Below are 21312 nucleotides of genomic sequence, written 5' to 3'. Positions count from 1 at the left end.
ATTTTGAATGTGGCTGGCAGTCATGCCAGAGCCAAAGAGCTCTGAGAGCCCAGCATCCCTTTGTATGCAGCCTGGAGGTGGCTCCGGGAGACTGCTGCTCACACTGATTGGTCAGAAATGGCCACATGACCCCACCCAACTTCAAGGTAATCAGGAAATGGAGTGGATCAGAAATACCTGGAGAACAACATGGTAGCCACCACCCACTGGGGTCATATTGGTGCTTTTCCTTCCAGGGATCTTTCTGTTTTACATACATAACTCTATGCCCACAGAGAAGACCGAATGTGTTGTATTATAACGATCTTTCTGAAATGCTCTTGTCAGTGGGCTTCTGTGCTGGGACGTGCAACTCTGTTTCATGCTGTTAAAGGCTACAATGAGTGTCCTGCTTTGGACACCCCATCGTTTACTTTGCCGGCCCCCCATGGCGGGACTTTAAGGTGTCAGCTTTTGCTATTATGAACTGCCTCACAGCGGTGGTTCTTACCTGTGCTCTTCAGGGCACAGCCTTCAGAAAATCGGACATGTTGCGTGCTGGCTGGCGTGCTCGAAATGTCCCCCAGGTCCTGGAGGACAGTCCTCCAAAGTGCCTGCATCGGGGGCGCTTGGGTGGCTCAGACGGTTAAGCGTCTGCCTTCGGCTCAGGTCATGATCTCAGTGTCCTGGGATGGAGACCCGTGTCGGGCTCCCTGCTCAGTGGGGAGTCTGTGTCTCTCTCCTCTGCCTCTCCTGCTGGTGCTCTCCTCTCTCCCAAATGAATAAAGTCTTAAAGAAAAAAGTGACATCAACACATACTACCCCCCTCCCTGCGTCCACCTGTGGCACGGGCGGCAATTTCCCAAATATCTACCAATGAATAATATAACACGGTTTAAATTGATATTTTAATCTGATGGGGTGTTCGCTTTTATTTTCCCCAATTAAAACAAATTCTTGTACCTGTCTGAGCAGTGAAGTGTGTGCGGCGCACACCCCGGGGGGCTCCGTTGGCTTTGTCCCATTTCATGCCCCGTGTTAGAGACACCATCGTGTGAAGTTTAAAGGGTATCCTTCTAGATCTTTCTTTATGCATTTACGTAATATGCATTCATAACTATATGTAGATCCTTGAGTGTGGAACTGTTTTCCTGCCATATTATGTATTGTTATATGTTGTTCGGAACCTTGTTCTACTACTTGTGCCCCCCTCCAACCCTAATTTTTAGCATCTCTTCTTACACTCGTTGTCATGATATTACGTTTACTGGCAGCTTGGGTTTTCTTTGCTCTTGTTTTTCTGTCTTCTCACACATCTCCGGGTGGGAGGAGAAGAAGCGGAGGGGAAGCTGATTATGGGCTGTCTGGTTTTCTCCCCATTCCCGGAGCTCCGTGGGGCGGAGTGACCAGCGTCCAGACGTGTCTCTGGGGTGGAAGCAGGAAGAGGAGAAGGCGCTGGCTGCAGAGTCTCCGACGGGGAGGAGGGGGGGCAGGAGGCTGGCTGAGGAAGGGGATGTAATGCAGACAAGAACCTTTCCAAACTCCGGTGGGGACAAAGAGCTCTCCTGTGGCGAAATTCAGCAAAATGCTATTAAAGATAAATTTTTTATTGTTCTGTCCCGCAGGCAGCTTGGGAAAATACATCGCCTCAGCATAAATGAGCTCGCCTGTCTTATTTTATTTTTAAAGGATGCTTTCTGCACTGGTTCTGATCCTGGAATCAGGGAGGGGTCCCTGCGGCAGCCACAGACGCTGAGGGCAGAAGCCACCAAGGCTCTGGGAGCAGGTGGGGCTGGCGCTCGGTAGAACAGGGGCCACGCTGGCCAGGGTGCTCTCTCCTCCCTGTCCCCCACAAGGGTTAGGGGGAGGAACCAGAGCAGTCACCCCTGCAATTCTGGCCAAAGAAAAATCAGATAAACCCAATGAACACAAACCTGAAATCTAGGTAAAATACCTATGTGTATTTGGTTGTTCGCAAACCCCTATGGGGCGCATCTTACAGGCTGGGCACTGTTGTGAATAAAACAAATACTCATTTATTTTTCACCATCACTCTGCACGGGGAGCTTGATTCCGTGGCCTGCCGTGGAGGTGGTAGGGTGGGTCACCATGCAGCTGGGACCTGGGGTGTACACCTAGGCCAGTCCCAGTCACCCCTGGCTCTGTATGGCCTTACTTGCTCCCTGGGCCTCGGCCGCTTTCCCCAGCAAAGCAGTATCCTGTTCCCGAGGCTGTAAAGCACCAGGCAGCTCTGCTGGCACATCCCTGCTCCCCAGCATGACCCCGGGCCCCACCTCCAGTGCGGCTTGGCACGGCCGGCATCTGGTCCTCAGCGTTGGGGCCATGCCTTGGGGCCCAGGTCTACAAGGAAGGACCCTGAGACGCTCTGGTTTCTCTAGAGGCCTCCCCAAGGGGCAGAGCAATACCAGGAAGTAGGGGGGGAGCCGTCCACACCCGACGGGAGAGGAAAAGGAGCCAGGGGCTGAGCCACTCTTTCCTCCTCCCTGGGTCAGACTGATCTCTGGGGCCACTCTGGGGACTTCCCACCGGACTGGGGGCCAGCTGTGTCTCCTTGACCCGCCGAGGGCCCTGGGGTGCCCCATAACCTCTCTCCGCGTCCCCCTCAGGCTTGCTTTCCCAGGACTGCACTTGTCCTTGGCGCGGTGTTGGCGCAGAGCTCTGCCTCTAGCTCTGCTTTCCAGTCAGGAGGTTCAGGACCCCTCGGAGAAACCTGGGACCAGGGTTCCGGCTCCGGTGCATACTGGCCCAAATGGAAAGACCGGGAAGTCCGAGGGTGTGAGTGTGCTGTTGCAGAGAGCGGGAGGTGGGGCAGGAGCGCCTGGGGCAGGCCGTCGGAGGGTTTGGACGCTATCTTCAAGCACTTCTCAATGCCTCTGGGATAAAATCTAGAACATTCCTAACTCCTTAGTATACCATATGCAGCCTGCACGTGCTCTCCCAATGCCTTCTCCCTCGTCCCGTGCCTCTCCGTCTTCAGCACTGTCCTGCATCTCAGCCATCTGGAAGAACACCCAGGTCCTCCAGGGGTCCTCTGTCGCCCCTCGTGCTTACAGTTCCTTCTGCCCCAGCCACTCCTCCTCCTCCACACCCTTTGGACAATCACCTGTCCTCTCCCCAGCCTTACCCCAAGTGATCCCTCTGGCCAGCCCGCTGAGCCTGATGCAGTTCAGCCCCTCTCCTCGGGGCTCCAACAGCCCCGCCTCGCATGGGCTCTCCTCGCCTGAGTGTTTGCCTATTTGCCCCATTCTACTCCGCACTCAGGGGCACAGCTGTGTCTCTAGCTGGCACGCGGCAGGTGCTCGACAAATACCAGGGAAGGAATGAATGATGCACAAATGAGTGGCCGTCCATAAGCAAGAAGGAGCAGACTTAACGCCTTGCGCCTCCAAAAGGCAAAACCAAGGTCAGTGGCTGAAAGCGACAGAGAAGCTCATCTTCATTTCCCGTAAGAAAAGCCTCATTGACAACGGATCTCTTTGCGGGTGGTGGGGAACTCCCATCCTACCATGGAAGCCTCGCAGTGCACTGAGTGGGTGGGAGGTCACTTCGCCCCCTCCTCAGCACACAGCCAAGCCCTGGGAGGCAGGAGAGGTGTTTCCCTTCTTACACCTGAAGCTGGAGCTACAGAAGGCAACTGCTCAGTAAACACACGCTACATGGCTGAATGTAACCCCAGAAACTTCTAGAACTACCCAATATGGCAACTTGAAATGTGCTGGTCTAAACGGAGCCTGACAGCAAGTTTAAGAACACACAGGAGATTTCAAAGGCTTGATATTTCAAAAAAAAAAAAAAAAGGTGAAAACATCAGTAATTTGCTTGTATGTTGAAAGGCTAATATTTTGGATATATTTGGGTTAAATTCAATATATCGTTAAGGCTCATAGAACCTGTTTCTTTTTACGATTTATTTTTCTTTTTTAAAACGGGATTCGTGGAAAATTGAAACTGTGGCTTGCATTCTTTTCCATCCCACAGGGCTGACCTAGAACAGCGGTTCCCAACTCCTTTGGGGTCACCGCACCCTTTCAAATACACACAGATGAGGAATTTGTGGCAGCATATTTGAAAGGATCCAAAGACTCGAAACAGCAATTAACTGTGACAAACTCAGCATCGTCCTCAGGCACTTGCTGGGCTGGCCCTGCTCTCCCTCCCCCCGCCCGGTGGCACACGTGGGTGTCTGGAGGGGACCCTTTACCGCACGGCCCTCGCCGTCTCCTATGCAATTAACACACCATCCATCCTCACAAAGAAAGAGCTGCTGGCTCTGTGGGCACAATCTCCAGCACGTGTTCTGCTCGGTCCCTCGACCCACTCGGCCCTGTGCCCTCCCGCACACAGGTCAATGTGAGATTTTTGTATCCTCTTTGGCAGAAAAAATAGCCTGGCGATTTATATGACAAGAACAGTGCACACCCCTTAACCCAGCAATCCCCGTTGTACGAACGGATCTCAGGGCGATGACAGCAGGGGAATGCGGCCATCCGAGGTCCTTTTCTCTGGCTCAGCCCTCCTCGGGCTGCCCACAGCCCCAGTCTCTCGGGGTGGCTGGAGGCCACCTCCGTCCCACGGGGTGGTGCCCGAGTCAATGTCAGTGGCTGGATATTTTGGCTTTCACGCTTGTGTACACAGATGCTGATGGCAGGGGGATCTGTGCTTAAAAAAAGCAAAACCAGGAACAACCTTCATGCTCTTTATACACAGGGCATGGAAGGAATATCTGCTGCTAGGAGAAGTCGCAGCTCAGTCCGTGTGAACAGATGCGGAGAGACGCCGCTGTAGGTCTTGAAGGGAGAACAGTCTTGCATGGTGCGATTGCGGGGGGCCACCAGGGGCACTTGTGGGGGAGCAGGGAAGAGGTGTGGATGACCATGTGTGCCTGGTAGCGGGGCAGGAGGAGGGGTGGGACAAGCCGATATTTTCTGCACATTTACCTTATTTGATGTGTCCTGGCAAGCGTGTGAGGGATTTATAAGCGTAAAATAGAAGAATGCAAGAAAACCTGGATGTCCAGCATTGATCTGATTCTGGTGGACCTAGGGAAGCCCCGGGGGTGCTGGCGGGCCATGGCATGGACATACGACCCTGTGGTCTGTTCCCTGCTTCAGAAAATTCATCAGGGCTGCGGAGGGTGGGGTGGGGTGGTGAGGAGAGGCTCTGCTCCCTGACACAGCCCCGGGATCGAGTTTGTTTTTCAGGTATCGGAATGTGTGTGACTTTCCCTGGGCGGGGATGGATTCCCTCTCTACCTGCACGGAGGCTGACTCCCCTCACTTGTCTGTTCTGGGGTTCCAACCAAGACCTGGACTCAGGAAAAGGAGAAGACCCAGGAGAACACAGTTGAATGGTCACTGGGGTGATTTGCCGGCAGTTCCGTTTTACGGTGGGGGTCCTTCCTGGTCTGCCTTCCATCTGGGCCTTTTGGGACACCCTGATTTTTATTCCACCATTCGACTCCCCAGGAATTCCAGAAATGAGAGTGCTTTTCCTGGCCAGCAGCTGCCTCCTGGCTGGGCAATGCGTCCCAACCAGTACAGCGTGTCTCCTCTTGCTCCCCACCTCCAGGCTTTCTTAGGCTCACCAGGGTGTTTCTGATGCTATCTATGTCGGGGGCCACGGGCAGGGGAGGAAATTCCTGGAGGAGAGAAATCCCTGCAGATGTAGCAGAGCTGAGCTCTGGCACGGCTCTGGGGTCCATTGGGGCTGGATGCATTCCCAAGCACAGATCTCCAATGTCAGTCGAGCCCAGACAAGGAAGGTCCAATCCAGGAGGCTCTTGGGGTAGATGTTCTGTTGCTGGGAAAGCCCGTGGGTGCTGGGGATGGAGTGATCGTGATTCTGGGGACTCAGATCTTTATTCAAAGGCTGGGACTCGCCGGGCAAGCCTGGTGGCTGGGGTTGGCTGCCATGCAAACTCAAGGCCAGCGGGCTTTAACAATAAAGCCGATGTCCTGGGAGCCACCATAACTGGTGCTGGATTTAGTGGTTCCAGCAATTCGGCCAGTCGTGGCAGGCGGCAGGGATGGGAGTCAGCCCGAGTCGGAAAGTGGGTTCTGACTGTCCCAGAGTGTGACCTGGTGCCACCGACTCCTCATACGGGGATTTGGGGCTGTCTTCTCTGAGTTGGCGTCCTCACTTCCTGGGGCTGATGTCTTAAAGTAACACAAATCTGGTCGCTGAAAACAACAGAAATTTGTTCTCTCACGCTTCTGGAGGCCAAAATCAGGGCGTCGCAGGGCCATGCTCCCGCCAGAGCCAAGGGGCTCCTTCCCTGCCTCTTCCTAGCTCTGGGTGGTCTGCCAGCAACCTGTGCCTTCCTTGGCATGTGGCCATGTCCCCCCCACCTCTGTCACTGTCACGTGCCACCCTCCTCGTCTGCGTCTTCACAAGGCCATCTTCTTATAAGGACATCAATCCTATTCGATTAGGGACCCATCCCGGGCCGGCGTGACCTCACTTTACCTTAGCTAATTCCGTCTGCGACGAACGACTTCATTTCCAAGCAAGGTCAGACTCTGAGGAATGGGAGGATTTGGGGTTAGGACTTTCGGGAGGACACAATTTGACCCATAACGGAGGGGACAAAGATGCCCAAAGGGCTGTGGGGAAGACTGTGCGAGACCAGAGGAGGGCATGAAGCACAGCATGTGCACACAGTTGGCGCTCCGTCCTGCACAAGCTACCCTGGGCTCGAGGGAGTGGGTTCTAGCGGATCGCAAACCTGTCCTGGCGCCTGGCAGCGGTGGGACTGAACCTGCACTGTGGGATCTGGGGCAGCTTACTCAACCCTTGTGGGCCCTTTTCCTCTGCTGTGAATCTAATCCGGAAGATCCAGTGACAGCTGGGTATGCATTCCATTAAAACCCGTCTTCTGCGCTGGATTCTTAAACCTTCCGGAAGCTCAGTCACTGTACCTGTCACAGAGGGGCGGTCACTCAGCGTCTACACCAGCACTCCTGCTGGGAGCCTGTGAGGACACAGGGGATGACGAGTTCGGAACGGGATAACCTTCGAGGCCGGGGCCGCTGGGACGGAGCGGAGCTTCCCGGTGAGGGCTGATGGCGCAGTGATTCTCTGTGTCTGTGGGTTCCCTGAGTGGGGCGACTGGAGCTTTCTGGGGATGAACAGTCCAACCCTTTCCACTTTAATTAGTAGCATTTGTTTTAACGTGGACTAGGAAAAACCAAAGTTTCCTTTAATGGGGTACACTTTAGGTAAAAAAAAATGGGGAGCATTAAATAAATACACCAAGTAAATAAATAGCTCAGAGGACCATGACAAAAGCTCCAGATGGGAGACAAAGGTTGGGGATGGCAGCATGTGACCCTGGACGGGCAGTGAAGTCCCACCTGCTGCTCAGGGACCTTTGGCCGCCATGTCCCCAGCGCCCCTCCCGGGACCTCCTGCTGGTGGGGGTGCCAGGACGTCCTGCTCAGACCCGCCTTTGGGTGAACAGCCACTCTCTCCCCAGTGTGCATGGCCCTGGGGGCACCTGTGGGCCCAGCTGAGTAACCCCCGCAAGAGGCGGCTCCCTGCAGGTGGGTGAGGGGCCGGGCCTCCCTGTGCCTTGCGGGGAGGCTTGCTCGGGCCTCCACCAGCTGTCTCCTCTCCTCTCTGGTGTCCCTCTACCCCTCACTGTGGCTCCTAGGAGCCGCGGCTGGTACAAGCTCCAGGCAGCTCCCTTCAGGGAGCCTCTGAGAATAGCCCCAGCCATGGAGGGGACCGCCGGGAGCCCCTCTCATCCAGCCCTGTCTACAGAGAAAGACAGAGCCTGGCAGGAAGGACACGTGCCTGGGGGATGAGCTTTCCACCTGCCCTTACGGCTCACTGTGGCCCTTGGGACAGAGTCCTGCTGCCTCAGCCTTGCTGCTGGGCCCTGTCCATCCCTCTGCTCTCCTGTCCTACCTCTCAGTCCCTCTGCACTCTGGGCAGTGGCCACCGAGGACCCACACAGCTCCTCCTCCGGGCCCCACACTCCTGATGTAGGGTGCTCCCCTGTCCTGGGGCTCCCAGCCCCACCTCAGCTGGCCATCTTCTCCCGTCCTGCTGGCCCCGGTTTCTAGCTCACTGTCTCTAGAAACCTCTCCTTGGCCCCCAGGTCCAGTGCACCCATCACAGCGCTGAGTTCCAAGAGAGTAGGCCCTGGTCTGTCCTGTTCATGCCTGGCTTGCAGGGCCTAGAACGGCACCTGGAACACAGCAGGTGCTCTGTTCATTGATGCTGACCAGGTGGGCAGGGGCCCTTGGACTTGGGGGTTAGGTTCTTGCTGGACATCGTGTGTCCCTGATGGACAGGGTCACATTCCAGGAACAAGATGAGCCCTGACCTGGGGGACACCGACACAGCACCCCGTTTGTGGCAGGGTGGGGAGAATCTTCCAGTGCCTGCCCAGCCTTCTCCTGGATGGTGGCTGAGGCCAGGCAGGAAGGGTGCAGGGACTGCGGGGGGAGGAGACTGGGCAGGTCGCTGGGGTCCTGGAGGCCCAGTTTCCCATCTGCAGCACAAGCTAATGGTCATCTCCGTATCTCCAAGCGCTGCCGTGAGGACTGGCGCTTGCCTCTGCCGAGTTTCCACATGTCATTCTTATTCTCACTCTGTTGTATTCGCGTCCTATGGCCGCTGTAACTAACAGCCACCGAGGGGCGGAACAACCCCCCACGGAGGGTCTTCTCACACTTCGGAAGCTTCAAGTCCCAAACTGAAGGTGCCTCTCGCCTGGCTTCTGCTGCTCCCAGCGTTCCTCGTCGTTTCTTGTCTTGTAGACACATCGCTCCAGGCCTGGGTCATCAGAAAGCTTCTTCCCTCTGGGGACCTTGCCTCTGCCTCATAGGAATTCCCCTGTTGAAGCCCTAAGCCCCCAGGTGGTAGGGCTTGGGGGGCGGAGCCTTCGGCAGGTGGTGGGGTTTGGATGGGAGGCTCAGGGTGAAGCCCCAGATGGTATTAGGACCCTTATCACAAGGGGCACCAGAGGGCTTGCCTGCTCGCGCGCGCTCTCTCTCTGCCTCGGGAGGCCACAGAGAGAAGGCAGCTGTCTGCAAGCTAGGAAGATGACTCACCAGAACCCGCGCAGAACCCTGAGAAAGAAATGTCTCTGGGTCCAGCGACCCCGCCTGCGGTCTTCTGTTAAGGCAGCGGTGCTGGTGGATCACGCTGCCTCTGTGCCTCTGTTTCTCTCACCTCTTCTTCCAAAGCCGGGCTGTGTTGAATGGGGGCCAGCCCCACTCCCCGTGCCCTTATCTTCACGGACACATCTAGAAGGTTCTGGTTCCGAACAGACCCGCACTCTGAGGTTCCAGGGATGGGCATGTGGGCAGACCCGATTCAGCCCAGTGGAGTGGCTATCTCGTTTGTGGCTCTATCAACCTTTTAATAAACTGGTGAGGTCAGAATTATCACACCCATTTCTCAGATGAGGAAATGGAGGCTCAGGGGCTGCAGGGCCCAAGCAGCTGCCAGGAGACAAATGCAGGCCTTGTACCCAGACTCTTAGCAGCCAGGACCGTGTGGAGCAGGCAGGATTTGCCTTCAGGGTCCTGAAATTGCCAACAATTCTCCAGCTCTACAATCAACGTAATTGGCCGTAAAAAAGAACCCTAAAAAAAAAAAAAGAAAGAAAACTCAAATTGGCCCTGTATGTTTACAACCAAAGGTTCTCTCCTGGGAGCAGAGTATGAAATTTTAATATTTTAGGCAGGCAGTGTTTCTTGTCTAGACACGGGGAAATGTTCAGACGCAGACTTCTTTCCAACGCTCGCGCTCCAGCCAGTACAGAGCCGTCCCCACGCAGCCCCCCCGCAGCAGATTAGGGGTGTCATTTACCTCGCATCGGCGAACAGACATCACAGAGGTCCTGGTCGCCGGCAGGAGGCCTTGGACCCCAGAGATGTTGGCTGGCACGCTGTCTTTTCCCAGACGATTGAGCTGCTTACAAATCAATAAACACAAGGTTGATCGGGACGAGGGTTTCCTCCTTGAGGCTCACACTGCTGTCGGAATGCCGCTGAACGGGCAAGAGGGATCATTAACCCCGTAGTTAGCTCTCGGGAGCACTGGGCGGGGCAGGAGGAGGGACAGGTTGGGGCTGGCGTTCCTGCCCATCCGCCAGGCTTTCCCTGCTCACCAAATGTTTCCTTAGCACCAACTGTGTCCCGGGGTGGGCACTGCCTGACCTGGGGTGGCATCGTGAAGCCGGCCAACCAGACCCTGGAGGCCAGCCCCGGAGGACCCTCACCAAGGTCCTAGGACAGCAGAATCCTGCTTGTGCAGCCATGGGCGCTGGGTGCATTTGTGTGCCCCACTTACTGGTTGCTCCATTTCCTAGTCTGAGGGAGTCAGGGACTGGCGAGGGGAGGGGTGGGCCTAGGGGGGAGGGAACAACAGCCCCCGGGAGCCTTGCTGCAGGACTGCTGGCCCCTCACCCCCCCCACAGCCCCCAGCCTGGGCAGCACGGTCTTCTTGCTTCCTTCTGTGCTGCCACGGTGGGGGTGGGGGGGTTGATGTCTGGTGGAAACACCCTGTCCACCCTGTCCAGGCCATTGCAGAAGTGGCACCAGGAATGTGACATCATGTGCCCAAGATCCGGGGTTGACTTGCTGTTTTATGTGGCATCATTTACTGCCCAAGACACATGCTACCTTTTTTCCAACGCGCCTGCGCAGCTTCTCCAGAGCGCTTGCGAGAAAGTCCACAGACACCTTCTGAGTCTGGTGCCTGCACCGTCCCCTTAAGTCCTCCAAGCTGAGGCCTCTGTGAGCTCCTTGCATCCTGGGAAGGGCCGAGGAAGGGGTCCTATTTTACAGACTCTGAGAATGAAGACTGCCAAGGCCAGTGGGGGGCCAGGGGGAGGGACAAAGGCCCCCCAGTGACTTCCCCAGGACCTGTGAATGTGGTATGTGACCTAGCAAACGGAGATAAGGTTGCTAATCAGCCGTCCTTGAGGGGGGGAATGCTCCTGAGTTGGCAGGTGTTCCCAGGCAATCCCAGCCTATTCACGAGTGAAAGAGAGAGGCAGCAGATCCCTGGGTGCTCGAGGAAGACTCAGCTGGTCATTTCTGGTTTTGAAGGAGGAAGAAGGGCTACCACACAAAGAATGTGGACAGGGGTGTTCTCTAAAAAAGGGGGAGAAATGGGTTCTCCCCTAGAGAAAGTCCCCTAGAGTTTCCAGAAGGAACAGAACCTGCCAACACTTGGATTTGCCCATGGACACCCGCCTGGGGCTTCTGACCTTCAGAGTTCTAAAATACTAAATCTGTATTGTTTCCAGCCACTAAGTGTTACTTTGTTACAGGAGCATAAGAAACTGATGCACAGTAAATGGTGGGCCTGGATTTAAACCCAGACATCAGTGATTGGCTTGGGGATACACATGTGAACAAGCTGAATCCAAAGCAATCCTAGAAGCTTTGTTGGAACAAACAGGAAAGGAAAACTCTGTTTTCATCAGGATTGCTGTGGACATACAACGGGTGTTAGCCGGAAGTGCTGGGAGTTGATTAGCCAACAGGGGTGGTGGTGGTGGTGGTAAACGTCTGGGGTGAGAGAAAAACAAGATGATGATGTCATTTGAGCTCCTGGATACCACCATGCCTGAAGTCCACTTATCTTTACATTTCAGGAACCCATAAATGTGCCTTTCTGCCCAAGCTGGCTTGAAGTGGGCTTTTTGTCACTTAAAACTGACAGAGTCCTGGCAGTCAGGATTGGGACACGGCTTTTGAAAATCTGAGGGATTGAAACTTGGTCTTGGTTTCCCTTGTGCAGACTCCCCCTTTCAGGTTTTCAGAGAGAACAAAAGGTCAGGTGCCATGTGGCTTAGGATCATTGAATCCTACAATGGCACAAACTTGAGAAGCCCCTCAGTCCCTTGCGCTACACTTTTTTGCCCTGAGGCACAGGGAGGGGAAGTGACTTGCTTAAGGTCACAGGCTGCTAAGAGACAGCTGAGACATTTCTCTCCTCATCGCAATCGCTCTCCTCTGTCCTCTACAGCTCCACAAGAGAGGGTTTGAGTCCATGATTCTGGATACTTTTTTCCTGCTGACAGGACTCGGGAAAGGCTCAAGCATGTCTGGCCTTGGTTTTGCCACACTCTCAATCTGGCTCCCGTTTGCTTGCGGTCCAGGCTTCAGAAGCTGGCGTTCTGGCTGAGCTACTCTCCAGGCCAAGACTGGCTTGGAAGCCCTTCCAAGGCCTGCCCATTTGGTAAGGTGTGGTTGTGCAGTAAATATTTCCCAGAGTAGGGCTTTCTTCCTGGTGCCCAGATTCTCTGACCCCTCAGAGCTCTGTGAGGAGAGCAATGTGCCAAAGGTGGGTCTCCCAGCCACTCTGCTTTCTCTGTTGGTGACTTGCCCCACTTGGAGTAGACAGAGGGCCGTAATGTGTACCTTGGAGCCAAGGGTCCAGACCCCAAGTTGGTGCTTTCAGAACACAGACAAGTCAGATGCTGGCATCAGCTCCCGCCTACCAGCCCCACAGGAAACACATCCTTTGCTCCAGCCTTGTCCCCATTAATAAAAATCTTTTTGCACTTCCTTCCTCATTCCCCATGCACTGCAGGGGACCAGCCTCCTCTTAGTGCAAGCTGGTTGGAGCGGACCTCCCATCGCAGATCACAGACTGGCTATTTGAGCCCTTACTAAGTGCCAGGAAATTGCAGATAGTTCAGCAACAGCCCTATGACATGAGTACGGTTATTATCCCATTGTAGGTACCAGGGAACACGCCAAGAGCTGTGGAGGGTCTACCCGAGGACAGCACAGCTAGGGAGAGTCATAAGCAGGGTTGGAGGTGGCATGAATCTTACTTTGTCTCTTTTATCAGTGTGACAGAGCCCAGAATGGTCATTGCTCAAAGGCACACAGCAAATGAGCAGCCAGGAGGGATCAGCTTTCATGCTTCCCGACCCCTGGTTTTCCCTCTCCCCCAGGGGCCACACTGATACCATGGCCACTAGAGTCAGGACAGCAGGTAGATGACCTTAGCCATGGGCTACCATGCATCCTTTGTGAAACCTGCCTCTACCCAGGGGAATGGAAACCCTCCGTGGCCCCGGATGACTTGCCCTCTGGAAGGAATGTTATCCAGCACATAGATCGCAGCATCCCCTCCACATGGGCACCCCACCTGCCCCCATGGCCCGCCAAAAACTGCAGCAGCTCCTGGGGTGGGCTGTGGAGTTGCTCAGCCTGATGTTTTGCTTGAAGCTTTAGAAAAATATTCCATTTGAGATGTATTCTCCCCTTCCCAGAGCGCAGACTGCTTTTTCAAGACTTACTAAGAAAGTGAGCATTTATGTATTCCAGCACAATATAGCACCTATGGTGTGCCAGGCACTGAACCAGGATGGGGAGACTTGTCAGGACCCTGCCCTCGTGGGGCTCACAGCACAACAGGAGAAGCAGATGGAGGCTTTGGATGATTTCCCATGAGGAAGAGGCAAAAACGGAACAGGAAGTCGGGCCAGCGTCGGGAGAGGTCAGGGGAGGCCTCTCTAAGGAGGTGGCTTTGAGGAAAACCTGAGCCATGATCAGGGGGTGGCCGTGAGACCATCTGAAGAAAAGTGATGAGGAGTTCCAGGCATTCTCCAGAAAGAATGGCAGGTGCAAAGGTCCTGAGGTGGAAATGAGTGTATCTTACTGGAAAATCTGTGAGGTCATGAAGAAGGAGGGAACAGTAGGAAATGAGGTCAAAGAGATAAACCTTATAAAATAGAGCATGTAACCCACCAGCAGTGTATTCTGTGACACAAATATACAAGAGCTGTCAGCCCAGGGGGGTGGGATAAGAGAGCTTAGCTTTCTGGCATGACCATCACATGACACAGACAGCATTTCGTGCCAACCTTGCAAGGACAAGTAAGCCAGGCACCGTTGCTGTATGAAGGGCCGGAGACTTGGGGAGGCGGAATAGGGCCAAAGAAGCCATTCCAGACCCCACTGGTGCGTGGCGCAGCTCCTGGGCTGAAGAAGGCTCCTTCTTTTGTGAAAACATGAAGTCAGGGGAGATTGCTTGCCTGACCTCTTCGCTTTCCTCCGAAAGACAACATCGTTCCCCTCTTCCTACTTCTAGCCAACATTCTGGAAAGTCTCGGTGGCATGAGCCCTGCAGTCTCCAGCCGGCAATGACTTTGATAAGCCCGACGCAAAGCCGCAGGGAACAAAGCCACAGGGAACGGCTTCTGCTGACCTGGCCTTGCCCAGGGTGGGAAGCATCCTCTCCTGCTCAGGGTTGGGGGTCTGGAAAGGGTCTCTTGGGGGTGCAGGGCTTTTCAGAGAGTCTCAGAAGCAGCCCTCAGCAGGGAGGAACCGAGAGGGGACACACGTGCAAATCGACCGATAACTGGTTTGAGGGGAATGGTCCCTTGGAGGCCTGTGAGCTCTGATCCGCCCATGCGGCTCCCTGTTGCACCGGCCAGGGAGTGTGGGGTGACCCACCCAAGTTCCCTTGGAGGCCCTGGCAGCCAGGATCTCTGGCTGCTGCTCTGGGCTTGGCCCAGGTATGTAGAGATGTATCCCCGCGGGAGGCCAGGGGGCCAGGGAAGGATCCGTTCATTCATTGGGGAAATATTTCCCGATACTTGCTTTGTGCCAGTCTCTCCTCAGTGGCCAGGATGAAGGCCCCGCAGCCCGAGGAAGCCTGATCTCCCCGAGCTCATTCTGAACGGGCACAACCACCAACCGTACACAGAAACAAGGCTGTATCCCCCGGGAGAGACAGACGGTGAGAGGGGAGGGGTTGACAGGTGGAGGAAACGGGATCAGGGAAAACCACCTGGAGGAGGTGGCCTTTGTGGGGAGACCTGAGTGGAGAGAGAAGACTCCCTTCCTCGGGGAAGGATGAAACGACAGCCGGCTCCAAGCTGGCTGCTGGCTGCCGGCTCTGCCCTAAGAAGACCCATTTTACCGAGCGGGAAACTAAGACACAAAGAACCCAAGTAACTTCTCCAGAGCTAAGAAGTGCCAGAGGCAGGCTTCGAACCCAAATCCCCGGCTCCAGGGCCGATGCACAGAACCACCAGGCCTGTTGCCTCTGGAAGATTCCAAGGAGCACCGTCTTGCCCCACTCCTCACCCCAGCCCGTGGCTCCAAATTAAGGAGCTGTGTACATGTAAAGCCCAACGTGGCACTGGGCACTACCAGCCTGACCCCCTCCCCGGAGCCACGTGTCCTCCACCACCGCTGGCCACCTTCACTGGGGACCTGGGGTAGGCACCCTGGGGGCTCTGTCAGCGACGATGCCCCAAACCATGTTGGGGTTGGGGTTGGACGTTGTGTTTCCCATCTGTCAGAGTCCCAAGGCTGTCCCCACTGTGTTTGGCTCTGCAGCTCAAGGCACATGGGACCGTGCAGGCCGACGTCGCCTGCACCAGCCAAAGCCCTGGTGGCCTCTCGGAAGTCACGGCCGTGTCAGATCACTACACGGCTTCTTAAGCTCTCCCGATTTCTGCTCTTCCCTCATCACGGACAAGTAACAAACGGTCACAAACCGCTGAAACGCTAAGTGAACGCAGCCACATGGCATCAGTCCACCAGCCCCTCCACAGTTAGCCACGCTGGTCCCTTCCATCCCCCGAGGAGCCACCTGTGTGTCTCACCGATGTCACGGCGGGGACAGGAGTGCCCAGGGTGGGGCCCTGCCCCGGAATGCCTCCAGAGCCCCCAGTCCCTGGTGACCTGCAGTGGTCTGGGCTCTATGGTTCTGGGGACAGGCAGGGGCATAAGACTGTGCAGCTTGGCCCTGTTGGCCATTGTGAGGCTCGGTGAACAAGCACAGCTTCTGGGGGACCGGGGCGAGGGGTCCCCTCTCCAGTGGCTGCCCCAGTTTCTGGCCGACCAGCTATTCCCACTCGGCAGGCCCCCAAGCTCCTGTTCTGGCCAAGTCTCACCTCAAAACTGCCACTTGTCCAGGGAACAGCCCAAAGCTGGCTCTCCTCTGGATGGCCACCCACATGCCTCTTCCTATGAGCAGGGGCCAGCAGCCTCAGGACCGGGGGCATCCCACGCCCCGGCAGGAAGGGATGGAGGGCTCTAGCGGGCAGTGCCCCAGCGAGATGAGAACATAAAGTGCCTTTCATTCAGCTTCAGGAAGAAAAGCTTTGACTCATCCCTCTGCACTCCCCAGGTTTTCTTTCCAAAGCCATCACTTCAACTTTTCCCGCTTCCAGTCCCCAAAGCCAATTAAATCCATGATCTGGTATGAATTTTCCTGGAGGCAGGTGTCGGGTCTGTTTGGTTTTCTCGGGTAGGCTCTCGGGGTCCACCCCACCAACCAGGATGGGAGATTCTCAGTGTCGGGGCCTCCCTGGGGCCCCCTCCTTTTGCCCATCTTCATCGGGATTTCAGGAACAGAGAAAGGAAGCTTTTGAGCAGGAGCCCACGGTAGGTAGGGGCGAATGTCAGTCTGATTTACAAACCCTGGTACAAATGTTGTGGCTGCCTTGTTTCAACAGACTGGATGTTATAAAGTCTCTTTGAACGAAGGCGAGAAAGCTGCAGAGGGCCACTTCCCTTCTCCAGCCCGAAAAAGCATTCTATAATCACGTCCTTGGTGGAACGTCTACCAGAAAGATATTCTATTAAGGCGCAAAGCTATTTGTTAAAGTCGTCAAACTGCAGCTGAAAAACCCAATTTTTCCCCCCATGTATGCGTCCCCGCCTCTCATCACCAAGAAAATTGAAGTATAAAATGCAGCAGACAATCACGCCTCATGGAGTGGTGTCATGTCTGCTCCGGTGACACCTGCAGTGGCTTCTAATTAGATTCGGGGTTCTGTGTACGTGGGGGCTCTGGCTTCGTGCAAGCTGGGACCTCATCATGCTAAATGAGGTTGTGCTACAGGGGAACAGCCAAGCAAATGGAAGACTTGCGGCACAGAGTGGCGAAGCTTACAAAAGCCGCGTCCCATAACACACCGTTACTACCGTGAAAGGACCCCGAGTCATCCGTCCGCGTTTTATTGGAATGACTGGATTTGCATCCGTGGTGGTTCGGTGCAGAGGGCTGTTCCATCGCAAAGGTGCCAAATTTTAATTGTGTCCTGGCTACCTCTGGTCCAGGGCTGTGTCTTTGCTGGCAGTTATCTGGAGAAATTTCTTACACGCTAGCACAAGGTGTGAAAGCAGACACGTTCTTGGCTCATTTTCTTGGGACACATGGTTCAAAGACAGCCCGGGGGGCTGACATCCGGGGTCGAGGTAGCCTCCAGGCTCACTGGATACCTCCCTGTGTTACAGTTTATGGACCTGCAAAAAAGTAACTAAAGATGCTTGCCTGGATCTAATCTGCACAAGTCCAAGGTCAAGGTCAGTTCACTCCTTGATGGTTGGGAAAGCTGCCAGACCTAGGGAGGAAAACTCGTGTCTCTAGCTCTCTGAATTTATATCAAACTGGTTCATCTTTGTAGAAGTGGGAAGAGTTTCTCAGCCATCCTCGTATTTCTATGGGAATGAGGTCTTCAATGCAACCACAACATCAATTTCTAGACAAAGGGTCCTGGGAGAAGATCCTCAGTTTACCTCCTCTGTGTCTTTTTTTTTTTTTTTTTTCCCCATCTGTAAGGTAAGTATAGAGAGAATTAGTTGATTAATCAACTCATGCGTCATTCCCCAAATACTCATTTCCAGGTACTAGAGATTTAAAAAATGAGTAAGACGTGTTCCTATCCTCAAGGAGCAAGGATCCTTTGGAAGGCAGAGCCTGAGGCAAGGGTTAAGAGGATAAGGATTACTGGGGAGATATAAGCCTGGGGCAGGGAAGTGAAGGACAAGTGGGGTGAGGTGGTGACAGAGACACGGGGCTCCGGTGGTCACACTCCGACGTGCTGAGGAGAGACACAATGGGTGGCCCCGCAGGTGTGTTCACACAGCACACAGATGTCACTGGAAGTCTCTAAAGGAGAACCACAAGAGTCCACAGGAGAAAGGACAAGACTTGGCTCCCACTTCCGCTTCCAAGCGGTCTCACCCAGCACCTCAGCAGCTGCTGGTTACAGGAGTAACCAGCATCTTTAGTTACAGGAGTCTGTGGCCCCGTGTGTGGGGTTTCATCCACGTGGGGAAGCAGAAATGCAGGGTGGCACAGCGGGGTGCCGTCCAAGAAGGGAGGAAGGAAGGAGCACTGGGAGAATGTGGGAAGGTGCACTAGGTCTGAGAGCCAGCTCGCAGAGACGGGAAGGTAAAGAGGCAGGTGCGTGTGTCTGAGTGGGTGTGAACAGCGCAGAACGTCTGTGGGGTACAGACAGGAAAAAGGAGCATGGATCCTGACACCCAAAAGATGAACAGGATTTGGTCAGAGGAAGGATGGGGTGGGGGGTAGTGCTCCAGGAGGCGGCACAGGTTGCTAAAGGCTGTGAGCTGGAGAGAGCACGGGGGTCTGGAGAAGATGGGAAGAGAGCGGGGAGGGGCGCCTGGGGGCAGAGCAGGAGCGGGGTGCCGGGAGGGCCTCCGATTCCCACCCCAGTGGGGAGGCCCCCTCCACGCATCCTGCGCCCTGGCCCACCGCTCTCAGGGGGCGGAATCTGCGTCTCTCTCACCTGCACTTGCTTTTCCTCTTTTTCCTTCTTCTTTCTGGGCTGGGCACCCAGAGGCATTCACAACCAGCCACTGTCTGCAGACACCAGGGGTGAGAAAGTCCTGTCCTCCCTGTGCGAGCCTCATCCTCATGACGAGTCACCTTCACACCCCACCAGCCACAGGGGACATCGCGCTGCGCCAAGAGCTGGTGGCTCCCTCCTCTGTTGGCCCAAAAACAGCAAAAGGAGGGCAGGGAGGCGGGTGGGGCCAGTGGGGCAGGAACCAGCTCTGGTTCTCACCCGGGCCCCATTTGGCTGGGAAGCCCGTGAAGTGAGGCAGGGTCAGCCTGGGGACCCAGGGCCGGGGCTCATGTGGGTCCCTGCTGCTGCTGGCAGAGCGCAGGTCCCTCTGCAGCCACGGTTCAGAGTTGCCCCCAGAATCTCCAACAGCCATGGGGCTGGGATCGGGGATGGGCACGGGACCCGCGCTGGGCCAGTTGGAAGTCTGACATCAAGGCTTGGACGAATGAATGAATTAGGATGTCGCAGACTCCAGGTTCAAAAGGCAGATGTAACTTAACTCCTCAGAGAGCCTTTTCACAGACGTGTGTTCCCTGAGGTTTCTTACGTGTGGAGCGCCCACCTGCCGTGTTGATTTAAACGATGACTCTCCCCTCTCCCCTACCTAATGCTTCCCGGTCACGTCCTACCTGTACACCCCCCACACACACACAACACCACCAGGGATTTTGTGGACGTTGTTTTGTTTCCCAGCACTGTGTGTTGCCCTGGAAAGTCCGAGGCCAGCTTTATACTGCTCTGCTTTTCCGTGACTTGTTTTCCGGCTTCCACGTTCAAAGAAGTTTTTCTCCACCTTAAAATTCAGTGTTTGACTTGGACTATGTCTTGGCGTGGAGTCCTTTAAATGACATTTTCTTAGAACACCGTGTATTTTTTTTTTTTTTCAATGAAAAGTTTTAGAGGTATTTCTTCATTACAGGGAAATTCTTCTGTTTCACATCTTTGAATACGTTGTGGTTTCGGGGCCTTGTGATTCAGGGACACCCCAAAGCCTTAGACCATCCCACCGAGGCCGATGGCCCTGCTTCGTCCGTGTTTATTTCCTTCATCTCCAGGTTTTTCTCCCGGTTAGTGATGGGGCCCCCACTGTACCTGCTGGGCTCTCGGTCACTGACGCTGTTATTTCTTTGTTCCGTAATGATGTTATTTTTGTTTTTAATCCTTTTCCTCAGGTCAGCTTATATCCTGGATAGGGTTTCTTGTTTTTATCACGCTGTCTTTGAGTTTTTGTTTTATTGAATGCACGGTTTTCATTAAGTTTTCTCTACAATAAAGCCACTGAGAGAAATTCTCTTCTCTTTCTGGAGACACATTTGCTTCTGGGTTGGACTCTGTCCTTTTACACCTCTTCATTTCTTCCTCCCTCCCCTCTCCCCTCCCCCTTCTCCTCCCCCCCAACCCCCCCCCCCCACTCCTCCCCTCCCCTTTTCGGCTCCCTTTTTTCTCCCTCCACCTTCCCTCTCTCTCTCTCTCTCTCTCTCTCCCCCTCCATCTCCCTCCCTCCGCTCTCTGCCTGCTTCGTCCTTCTCCACGCCTGTATTTTTGATCTGTACGGTCTATCTTTGAACCGGCTCTCTTGCAGACCACACAGGGTTGGGTCTTGTTTTCTACTCGGCCGGTCTCTGTCTTTTCACCGGCCTGTTTAGACCGCTCATATGTAAAGTGATTATTGACGCAGTTTGATTGCCATCTACTGTACGGCACCGTTTCAGTTCCTTGGGCTTATCGTTTTTTTGTCTTCTCTTTTTCCACCGTGTCTGGTTTTAATTGAGCATTCTCTTTATGGTTTCATTTTTTCTCCTCTCTCGATGTATCGATTAGGCTGATTCTAAATTTTCCTTTAGTGGCTGCCTTAGGGTTGGCCGTATGCATTTATGACTAATCTAAGTCTACTACCAACCAGAACTGTAGCACTTCATGGACAGTGAAAGTACCTTCTAATAGCATATTCTCGAACTATTTCTTCTTCTGTCCCCCCTCAACATTGCTGTCTTTCATTTTACTGATCTGTAAGCTATAATAACCCAACGCATTTTTGCTATTACTATTTTATTTTGTTTAAGATTTATTTGTTTATTTTAGAGGGAGCAGGAGGGAAAGAAGGATCTAGCACATGCATGGGAGGGGAGGGGCAGAGGGAGAGAATCTCAAGCAGCTCCCCGCTGAGTGTGTTACCAGATGTCGGGCTCGATTCCATGGCCCTGAGATCACGACCCTAGTGGAAACCAGCAGTCAGACACTTAACCAACTAAGTCACCCCGGAGCCCTGCTATTACTATTTTAAACAAACAGTTGTCTATTAGATTATGGATAAGAAAAGCAAAAGATTTTATTTTAACTGAATGTATTCCCTCTTTCTTTCCTCCTGTACACCTGAATTTTCCTTCTCTCCGAAGAACTTGTTAAAATATTCCTTGGAAGGCAAGTCTACTGGTGACAGACATTGGTTTGAGAAAGTCCTCAACCATCCTTCAAATCTGAAGGATAATCTCACTGGATACAGAATTCTAGGTTGGTTTTTTTTTCCCCCCTCTCAACACTTTAAATATTTCACCGAAATCTCTTCTTGCTTGAATAGGTTCTGAAGAAATCTGATGTTATTTTTATCCTTATTACTCTGTAGGTAAGATGATATCTTCCTATTCTGGCTTCTTTTAAGATATTCTACTTGTCTTTGGTTTTCTAATGTTTGAGTATGGTGTGGTCAGATGTAGGACTTT

This window comes from Mustela lutreola, chromosome 9, assembly GCF_030435805.1.
Source record: "Mustela lutreola isolate mMusLut2 chromosome 9, mMusLut2.pri, whole genome shotgun sequence".
NCBI lineage: Eukaryota > Metazoa > Chordata > Mammalia > Carnivora > Mustelidae > Mustela > Mustela lutreola.
This window is presented reverse-complemented; position numbering follows the sequence as displayed.